Genomic DNA, 8,404 nt, shown 5'->3' on the forward strand with positions numbered 1-8,404 from the left:
CAATGCAACATCTTCCAAAAGAGACTAACATACTGTGTTACACAGCGTAGCCCTGTGGTGTACAATGTGTTACACAGCGTAGCATGGTGTACAATGTGTTACACAGCGTAGCCCTGTGGTGAACAATGTGTTACACAGCGTAACATGGTGTACAATGTGTTACACAGCGTAGCCCTGTGGTGAACAATGTGTTACACAGCGTAACATGGTGTACAATGTGTTACACAGCGTAGCATGGTGTACAATACGTTACACAGCGTAGCATGGTGTACAATGTGTTGGGGCACACCGTACACCAACAACATTCTGCAATGCACGCTTTGTCTACTGTACAAGCACTGGAATAAAATCTCGTCTTTTTCCTCGAAAGAGGAACGAACAAATAATATTAATGTCGATTCGTCCAGTTTGTCAATATGTTTTACCATCCATGGACTAATTTTCTACCTCATGAACTCCCTTTCTTTGGAGTTGGTGGCAAAATTATTCACTGACTAAGTTCTCTGCTTGCACAGTACATGAATGTAATCCGCACTGCTATTGCTTTGAGTACATGTGCACGTTGCTGGGTAAAGTAGTCCATCAAGTAACAATACTATTAGTCCTCAGTTGATCTCCTTGATCCCCAGACGACAAACGGTAAAGTACAAGGCTGCAGCATGGCAGTCAGTTGCTGCAAGACAATGTCACGTAGATCTACAGCTAGCTCTTGGCGGATAATGGCGGTCGAAAAATTGCCAGAACCACACAAACCTTATGGCAGGCACTTCCTTGACCCCTGCTCCACTTCTTTATACACACACCAAACATGCATGCAACATACCAGAAAATGTAGCAAATTCTGCCAGTAGTTTTTCTGGCGCTATTATCCGGTTCAGATTTAGGGTTAGTGTTGGGGTTGTGTTTAGGTTCAGATTTAGGGTTAGTGTTGGGGTTGGGTTTAGGTTCAGATTTAGGGTTAGTGTTGGGGTTGGGTTTAAGTTCAGATTTAGGGTTAGTGTTGGGGTTGGGTTTAGGTTCAGATTTAGGGTTAGTGTTGGGGTTGGGTTTAGGTTCAGATTTAGGGTTGGGGATGGGTTTAGGTTCAGATTTAGGGTTAGTGTTGGGGTTGGGTTTAGGTTCAGATTTAGGGTTGGGGATGGGTTTAGGTTCAGATTTAGGGTTAGTGTTGGGGTTGGGTTTAGGTTCAGATTTAGGGTTAGTGTTGGGGTTGGGTTTAGTTTTTTAGGGTTAGTGTTGGGGTTGGGTTTAGGTTCAGATTTAGGGTTAGTGTTGGGGTTGGGTTTAGTTTTTTAGGGTTAGGTGACTGCCCTGAAACGTCATAATTTTTCAACATCACAAGAAAAGAACATTAGAATTTTCAATGCAGCGCTCACGCAGATTTTAAATAGCAACTGCATAGAGCGGTTGCCAGTTGACAAACCCCCTTTTCTTTCATAATGCAATTGCATGATGTCCACACTTTTCTTAGGCTGTGTTTACATGAAGCGTTTCAACCCGGGTTGAGTTCGACCCGGGTCAGATTTCAACCCGCCATGTACACAAAATGAATGGCGCGTTTACATGACGCATTGCGCTTGACCCGGGTTGAAATTTCGCCCCGGGTTGAAATCAACCCGGGTCAAGAATATCGTACAAACGTACTTCTGTGTGTATCTCGCGCCAGGTTTGAACAGCACTGCAGATGCAAATTTCGCGCGAACGGATTCACGTGACCATACAGGACTATAGAAGTGGACTTTTGGCGGCATATCAGTATTTGACCCGGGTCAACTGTCTTCATGTAAACGCTCACCTCTTTTGTCTATCGTACAGACTTTCAACCCGGGCTGAACTCAACCCGGGCTGAACTCGACCCGGGTTGAAATTTCTCATGTAAACACAGCCTTAGGGCATGTTCGATTGTACGAATCCATCAGCCCCGGATTCGCCAAATTCGTACATGTTCGATTGTACGAATCCGGATCCCGAGAGCACGGATTCGGATCCAGTCAACCCACCTCCCAGAGACGGATTCGACGGATTCATTTCCATGGTACGACTCATATCTACTCAAAACTCCCAATATGCGTACACTAGGTCAAGAGTTCACCACAATGCGTACAGATACTACGGGATGAGCTGTAGCAACGCGGTTGCTAAGGCCTTGAAACGGATTATCGGTTGTGCACATTCGATTGTATCCGTCCGATCGAAGTGATCTGATTGGCGGGGATCGGGATCCAGTTTCCACAATTGAATGCAGCCTTAGTTTTGCCCTGAAACCAATTTTCAACAAGTCTGAGGTGAGTTTCGGTTCCAAGACTCTCCACACGTACACGTACGTTGAGCAACGGCTTTTTGTTTAGGTTATGTAACCCAGGCATGCGGCCATTCTTAACAGGGTTGCTGCAAGAAAATATCGTCGACAATAGAGAGTGGACTCGGATGGAGAGCCAAGCTTAAATTTACAGGAAAGAAAAGGACCAAGGAACTACAAGTTACGCTAGCTAATTATTAGTTGTAGAACGTCAGTACCGTCGGTCAGTATTGTGCAATGTTATCGCATGAGCTGATTGTTTAGTAACTGGTGGTGTTCGTGGACATTATAGTGTAACTTGTAGTTCCTTGATCCTTTTTCTTTTCGATAATAGAGAGGTTTTGCATTCTGAAATTCGGCAAAAGATTCGGCATGGGACAGCCAGGTCAAGAATGCACTCGAAGACTGGCTCGGCATGTTTGTTCAGAAAAATATCACTTCACCGAAAGTATTTTTTGGAAGAATTTTCTTGTAGAAGAGCGCACTAGTGTGCTTTATTCAAAAAGGTTTCTTATCTCGTAATGATTTCGCAAGCGTCTTCGACTCTTCGTCGACATCAGCATCGTCAGCTACCTCTCATTGCTCCTCTCCTTTGTCTCTTTTCTCCCTTTTTCCTGCAGTGTCCTCACCATTATCTGTGGGTGGAAAGGACAAGGTGATATCCATGCAATATGACTTGGCCATGGATTCGGTTCTTCTGAGGCAAATGAGAGGTGGTACAAATCCATTCCTGCGTGGATTTCCGGGAAGTGAGGAGACAGCGTTGGCCCTCGAGTCTTTGTTTGAAAAGGTTTGCTGGAATCAGCAAAAAAGGAGCCCGAGACATGTTCGACTTGCAAAACAAATTTTCGTTCGAAAATCCGAGTTCTGATGTTCGACAAATGAACGCCGAAAGCCGAACCGAATTTCGGAATGCAAACCCCCTATGATGTTTTCGCGGCGTTTCTTTGAAAACTGACAATACTGACCATGCAAGTTAGTTATTCTCTAAACGGACGGTAGTCTGCAACAGTCACTTACTATGTTTAGTGTTTACTAAGCTCCGGCGGATTATGCGGCTCGCGAAATCATGGAATTATGCTTTCATGGATTCCCGCATTATGCTCGCAGAATCCTCATATTATGCTTTGGCACGCGGAGATTCATATTCACTTTGTTGTGCTTATGGAGCCTCAGCGTTCGGAAAATTTCCTTTTTCGTACTTGCAAGTGGCCATAAGCACAACAAAATGTTACATGATTATCCCCATACCAAGGTGTCCATGCATGCTAGAGATCAACATGAGAAAGAGAAAACATTACTTCTTCTATTCATTAGTTGACTTCTTTTGTAAATTGTTATAGCCAAATTAGTTTCAGTTACCTTTGAAAATTAGCATGTTCAATTGTCTTCGTAATCAAGTCGTCATACTCGTCCAACCGATGTCATCCTCAGTGGCCTCACCCTGCTAATAATCAGCTCATCTCTCCCGTAGCTCCACCTCTCCTTCCATCATGACCGAACATCAGCTATACCTAATTTTTTTTTAATTATTAGAGCAATATCCATAGCCTGCACAGTCATGGCTGCTAAAATCCAGAGGTCATGACTTCATAACATGCATAATCATGTACATGTGCGCTGAGTTTTGCGGACTGCCCGTCACTACTAGTATCTCATCCGCTCCGGGATACCTGATAAAAACTGATTCACTCAGTCGCATCTTCTCCTGCATGTACTGTATCAGTGTGAGAAAGAACTTTGTAGAAGACGAGCCTGAGCATACAATACTGTATTGCCATGAGTTCTACCCTGATTTTCATTGAAAACACTATCCGCATGACCTCCGAACCCTTTGCCATGCAGATCACCAGCACTGATCAGGTGCATTGCACACAATTGTGTAGCCTACATACTAGAACTGTGGTACAATCATGTACAGTAGAACCTGTAAAGGCGACCACTAGGATAAGGCGACCACCTGTCCCAGAAGACCACTGCAACCAGGACCAAGGGATGCTATTTCCAGTCAAATGACCCAGGATAAGCAGACCACCTGGTAACAGAGACCATGTTTTGAAGGTCGCTTGAGTGGTCGTCTCAGACAGGTTTCACTTTAGTTATGCTTCTACCTCCGAAAGGATGCCAAATAATTATGCTCCAAAATTTCACCCATCACATTATGACAATAATTATCGTGGGATAATTCGCAGGAGTCTAGTGTTTACGATACCTGGCAATGCGGCGAGCAAGTCCAGACGACCAGAGCGGTTGCAGCTTGTCTCGTTGCAAACCAGTTAGACGGCAGCGGGGCAAATTTCGGAACTAACCTGCCCACCGAACAGCATCATTCTCAGAAAGACGTTGTTGCTCCCGGCTCCAACCCTAGAGCCCTGCACTGTAGCGAACGGCTGGGAAGGTCTGTTGTTCCACAGCGACAAGACAATGGCCCACGGAGTCATGATAGAACAAGCGAGTTGACGTTCGTAGCACTCCGGCCCTGGCAAGACCTCGGAGAGCCGGTCGGAAAAGGTGTCGCGGCATAAAGCGATATCAGTAGACGATGATAAAATAATTCTTACCTAGTATACACGTAGTACAGCTGTTGCGTTCGGCATTCTTTCACGGTTCTCATCCAGCAGTTGCACTGTCGTACACGATCGGCTATTTCCGAAAGTGAACATTCTTCTTGCTCGTTGAGACCAACCATGCCTGGCATCACGCTACAAAAGGCCGATTTTTCGGCCGATGCTCCGACGCCGGCACCGACTAAATCGACTGACTGTGTCGGGTGAGCCGGTAGCTGTTGATACGCACCGGTGAGCCTCGCTTCTAGACCTAGCGCCTGTCTGCTCACACACTCAAGTGTACACAGCCGCGCTTGACCGTAGGCGTAGTACTAGTAGTAGACGCTAGACGTCTAGACAGCGGAATTCAGAAATGAGATAGTTTTACACGAGCTACAAGGCCAAAAAGGCAAAAGGCGTGAAGCGTTAGAGTCTAGTAAGTAGTATTATTACTAGTACCGGCAGGGAGTCTATGACTCCCTGGTACCGGTACATGTAGTAGCGATAATACGGAGAGTAATAATTAGTGCGGCCAGTTTACGGTCAGCACCGCGACGCTCTCTGCTGCCATCCTGGTCAGGATCGGGTCAGGATGGTGAAAAGCCGTCAGTCAACCTAGTGCTAGTGGCCGGGGGGGGGGGGGGGGCATGGACTTATGACCCGCGATAGAGTAGGTCCCACACGTGGAGCAACACAGAAACAGCTACAATCGTCATGTTGTAACTCTTGCTCCTGCCACTGATGATACATGTACACCTAAATTTATCTTGATCCTGCCTTGCTCTCCTTGTTCAATGTCCTCAACCCCTTGCTCAGTCCTGCCTTGCTCTCCTTGTTCAATGTCCTCAACCCTTACTCAGTCCTGCCTTGCTCTCCTTGTTCAATGTCCTCAACCCCTTACTCAGTCCTGCCTTGCTCTCCTTGTTCAATGTCCTCAACCCCTTACTCAGTTCTGCCTTGCTCTCCTTGTTCAATGTCCTCAACCCCTTGCTCAGTCCTGCCTTGCTCTCCTTGTTCAATGTGCTCAACCCCTTGCTCAGTCCTGCCCTGCTCTCCTTGTTCAATGTGCTCAACCCCTTGCTCAGTCCTGCCCTGCTCTCCTTGTTCAATGTCCTCAACCCCTTGCTCAGTCCTGCCCTGCTCTTCTTGTTCAATGTCCTCAACCCCTTGCTCAGTCCTGCCCTGCTCTTCTTGTTCAATGTCCTCAACCCTTGCTCAGTCCTGCCCTGCTCTTCTTGTTCAATGTCCTCAACACCTTGCTCAGTCCTGCCCTGCTCTCCTTGTTCAATGTCCTCAACCCCTTGCTCAGTCCTGCCTTGCTCTCCTTGTTCAATGTCCTCAACCCCTTGCTCAGTCCTGCCTTGCTCTCCTTTTTCAATGTCCTCAACCCCTTGCTCAGTCCTGCCCTGCTCTTCTTGTTCAATGTCCTCAACCCCTTGCTCAGTCCTGCCTTGCTCTTCTTGTTCAATGTCCTCAACCCTTGCTCAGTCCTGCCCTGCTCTTCTTGTTCAATGTCCTCAACACCTTGCTCAGTCCTGCCCTGCTCTCCTTGTTCAATGTCCTCAACCCCTTGCTCAGTCCTGCCTTGCTCTCCTTGTTCAATGTCCTCAACCCCTTGCTCAGTCCTGCCTTGCTCTCCTTTTTCAATGTCCTCAACCCCTTACTCAGTCCTGCCTTGCTCTCCTTGTTCAATGTCCTCAACCCCTTACTCAGTCCTGCCTTGCTCTCCTTGTTCAATGTCCTCAACCCCTTACTCAGTCCTGCCTTGCTCTCCTTGTTCAATGTCCTCAACCCCTTACTCAGTCCTGCCTTGCTCTCCTTGTTCAATGTCCTCAACCCTTGCTCAGTCCTGCCTTGCTCTCCTTGTTCAATGTCCTCAACCCCTTGCTCAGTCCTGCCTTGCTCTTCTTGTTCAATGTCCTCAACCCCTTGCTCAGTCCTGCCTTGCTCTCCTTGTTCAATGTCCTCAACCCCTTGCTCAGTTCTGCCTTGCTCTCCTTGTTCAACGTCCTCAACCCCTTGCTCAGTTCTGCCTTGCTCTTCTTGTTCAATGTCCTCAACCCCTTGCTCAGTTCTGCCTTGCTCTCTTTGTTCAATGTCCTCAACCCCTTGCTCAGTTCTGCTTTGCTCTCCTTGTTCAATGTCCTCAACCCCTTGCTCAGTCCTGCCCATGGCGTCAATGTACAATGTACATGTACATCACGAATCTCTTTCCTTTCATCGTCCACTCGCCTCATTTCTACATGCGCACAACTTCTCCTCCCCCCCCCCACCACACTCTCCTCCTCCTTCTCTTCTCTGCCTCTTTTATTTGTTTTTACCGTACCCTTGGTATGACGCGATTAATTTTCGCAGAAATCGCCGTCATTGGTGCCTTTTGGTGGAAATCACGGAATTTGCAAATTCTTCCGAAGAATGAGTTGTCATCAGTAAACTAGTGATATTGCTACCCAGAAAGCTGCAGAAAAGCTATTTTGCCATCTACATGTATATTGGAGCACATCATTGCGTTTGTCAGTATGGTTGTGTGCAGGCCTCTATTGTACCCTTCAGTTGGTGATGGCCAAGTATAGTGTGAAAACAGTGAAAGGTATTTTCCTTTCTACTACTGTACTAGTATCTAGGGTAAGCTTTCGCCATCATTTTATTGGGTCTTCATCCCCTTTGAATGTGCGAAGTAAAATAAAAACAAACAACCTACAAGTACATGTAACAAGATATGAGGATGGTGAAAACCTCGCAGAGATGATGCAGTATTAAAATGGCACAAGATAGCGGGAGCGATTTCGGCGATGATTACAGGAAGAAAAGAAGAAAAAAATAGGAAAGGTGTTTGCTCCCCACACCGGAGCTCGTGCTTTTCAGCCGACTTGACTTGACACTTGACCAACTCACGATTAACATCCAGAGCATAGGAGATCCATACCATCGAACCTTCGACTCGGCAAACCTGCAAGGAAGCACCACTCCCTGCTCAATACACAGCGTTTCGGGGGAATTCACCCCGCTCATCAGTTGAGCTTGAGTAGGCTGGGGAAGATTGTGTCTGGACTCTGGAGAGCATTACATCTATTATACATTATGTTGTTTGTTGACAGCATGTTACAAGGCGACAACATGTTTTCAACAAAACAAGGTTATCTAACACTAGTACTTTCAACTACCATATACATATACATGTACAGTAATTGATGCTCTTCACACACAATCAGCATACTCCTGAAAATCCTGAAATTCCCGCTGCAGAATAACCCCCTTTTTCACGCAAAATTTGCAGCATAATTTGTAAAAGAATTTACATCCGCGTATCCCAAACAGGTAGCTGTCAGCCCCACGTACTGTCACTGTGTCTACCGACACACTTGCCATTTTTGGTCATGCCTTGTCCCGCTACTGTAGTGGTTCATGGATACTTTTTCTCTTTCGTTCATCCCTCATGTAGTCTTGATGTTTGGAATTTTTTACTGTTGAGCCAACAAGCTGAAAAAACAACCAGCCAAATCCATGTTCTCTACACGGTAGTGCTAAACTGCTGAGACCAGAGTTCGCATCGTTGTTC

This window comes from Sycon ciliatum, chromosome 9, assembly GCF_964019385.1.
Source record: "Sycon ciliatum chromosome 9, ocSycCili1.1, whole genome shotgun sequence".
Taxonomy (NCBI): Eukaryota; Metazoa; Porifera; class Calcarea; order Leucosolenida; family Sycettidae; genus Sycon; species Sycon ciliatum.